General features: G+C 26.9%; 3 non-coding genes across 3 annotated transcripts; 2 read left to right on the top strand and 1 right to left on the bottom strand.

Annotated features, from left to right (window-relative positions):
• Positions 1–197: 197 nt before the first annotated feature.
• On the top strand, positions 198–271 carry TRNAM-CAU (transfer RNA methionine (anticodon CAU)). The gene has a single exon. It is a non-coding gene; the product is annotated as a tRNA-Met (tRNA).
• A 152-nt stretch (positions 272–423) lies between these two features.
• Positions 424–494, bottom strand: TRNAG-GCC (transfer RNA glycine (anticodon GCC)). Its single transcript has one exon. It is a non-coding gene; the product is annotated as a tRNA-Gly (tRNA).
• Positions 495–2,080: 1,586 nt separating this feature from the next.
• On the top strand, positions 2,081–2,173 carry TRNAS-UGA (transfer RNA serine (anticodon UGA)). The gene has a single exon. It is a non-coding gene; the product is annotated as a tRNA-Ser (tRNA).
• Positions 2,174–2,500: the final 327 nt, after the last annotated feature.

Genomic DNA, 2,500 nt, shown 5'->3' on the forward strand with positions numbered 1-2,500 from the left:
TGTTGCCGGGGGCAACAAGATCGAGTTGGTAAGGATTAAAATATCCCTTCATTTTTCTATTTATTTCTATGATCGATGATCATAGAGGGGCCCCTTTACCATTCTGTATAATGTATAAATAGGCTATTATATTTGTACATATATGGAAGAGGGGCGCATTCAATCTTTGTTTGTCCATTAGTTTGGTTTCTTTTCATCGCGGGATAGAGCAGTTTGGTAGCTCGCAAGGCTCATAACCTTGAGGTCATGGGTTCAAATCCCGTTCCCGCAACATTTTTTTGACAAAAAAAATTAGACTTGACTCTATTAACTAGTAATTTTTTCTTTTAGGGGGTGTATTATATTACAATTACAATTACAGTCAACTATTTATAGTCAACTATAACGAATCTTTTATCCTCTTATCTTAGATACATTGCCCTGGGCGGATAGCGGGAATCGAACCCGCGTCTTCTCCTTGGCAAAGAGAAATTTTACCATTCGACTATATCCGCATTTTCGTTCTTGATTCTTGATACGAAAGAATATTTGGTCAGAGCTAGGACAGATACTTTCTTCAGTTCAGGGCGATTTTATCAAATTCCACTACTAAACCAATTAACAATCTAAATTATATAACAATTCAAATGATTATCAATTAATCAAATTACAAGTTATTATCAATTATTATCAATTATTATTAAGTTATATTAATTTATATTATTTGTTATTAATGTTATTAATATTCATTTATATTTTTATATTATTATATTTTATTATTATATCTATTATTATATATTAGTATTTATATATTTAGTATTTATATATTTAGTATTCATATATTTAGTATTCATATATATATATATATAATTATATCTAAATTATTAAATTATTCATTTTTAAAATATTATTATTTATATAAAATATTATTATTTATAAAATTAATAAATATTATTATTATTTATATTTAATAAAAATAAATAATATATTTAATAAATAAGATATTTAATAAAAATAAATAATATATTTAATAAATAAGATATTTAACAAAAATAAATAAGATATTTAATAAATAAGATATTTAATAAAAATAAATAATATATTTAATAAATAAGATATTTAATAAAAATAAATAAGATATTTAATAAATAAGTATAATAATTTATATTTAATTTAAGTATTTAATTTAGGAATTTATATTTAATTTAAGTATTTAATTTAAGAATTTATATTTAATTTAAGTATTTAATTTAAGTATAATAATAATAATTTATTAATTTAATTAATTGAATATTTAATAATTTATAATTTCATTTTTTTTTTTTATGATTTCTATTTTATCATTTTCTTTTCATTTATCATTCAAATTCTATTTATTTCATTCAAGTTACAGATTACAGAAGTTTGACTGACCCCCCCCTCTAATTTTTTTTTTTTTTTTATTTTGGCAACTTATACTTCTATATTATTTTATTGAATTTTGAATTTGAATGTGTCTCAAAATCTGAAAAATTCGTGGGAGGGGTCATTTTTGGATCCAGAATGGATAGATTCAAGAAATAAGAGAATTAAGGATACCCACTAGAAAAACTAATCCAATCCATAAAGATGTACCGGAAAATACAATATTTTTGTTACTCAACCAACCATCAGGAGAAGCAAATACAACAGGTACACTAATCAGTAAGATTGACGAAGTAGCAATTAATGCAAAAACAGCCAATTGGAAAGCAATAGTCATGTTTCTAATCCTCCAAGCTACCAACAAAAGAACTATACCATTTGATCCCTCTATCATATCGACAAAAAAAATTAATAAAATGCGGGGTAGAATAGAGGGATTTTACCATGAATCGATTAATTCTATATGACTTATTTCCAACCCTTTACCGCTTTTATTCGGACATGGGGTCGAGGGTGATTTTTTTATTTCACGTTCACAAATAGACATGCTAGATCATGCATTTCATATATCTATAATACAGATAAATAGATCGACCTATAGGTTCACACACGATATCTTTCTATACATAGTGATGGTATCAACTCATATGGCCATGTTCGATTCGGTGGAATAAAAATAAAATAGAAATTAGCTTTCGGAGAGATGGCTGAGTGGTTGATAGCTCCGGTCTTGAAAACCGGTATAGTTCGAAACAAAGAACTGTCGAGGGTTCGAATCCCTCTCTCTCCTTTTGCTCGATGAATAGATTTCTTTCTTTATTGCTTTTTCCTGGCTTCTTAATTAAGAATCTTAATATTAATAAAAGGTAATGGCTCGGCTGGGTGGAATAGCCGAGCCAGAAAAAAAATATTTTAGATATAAAATGAGTTGAAAAGAACAGAATACTTTTTAAATATCACCTGATTCCTTCAATATATATAGTGTAATCAAATCGATTCCTACTTTAAGCATTGGATCTCCTGTCTCAGTTAAGAGGAGTCATGGAAAGAACAGGCTCAAAATCACGATCAATTCCTTTTTCAAATCCCGCTGCGGCTGCGCGAGCCCTTCCCGCGT

Source organism: Durio zibethinus, unplaced genomic scaffold, assembly GCF_047325235.1.
Source record: "Durio zibethinus cultivar Kanyao isolate XHJ-2024 unplaced genomic scaffold, ASM4732523v1 HiC_scaffold_134, whole genome shotgun sequence".
NCBI classification, from domain to species: domain Eukaryota; kingdom Viridiplantae; phylum Streptophyta; class Magnoliopsida; order Malvales; family Malvaceae; genus Durio; species Durio zibethinus.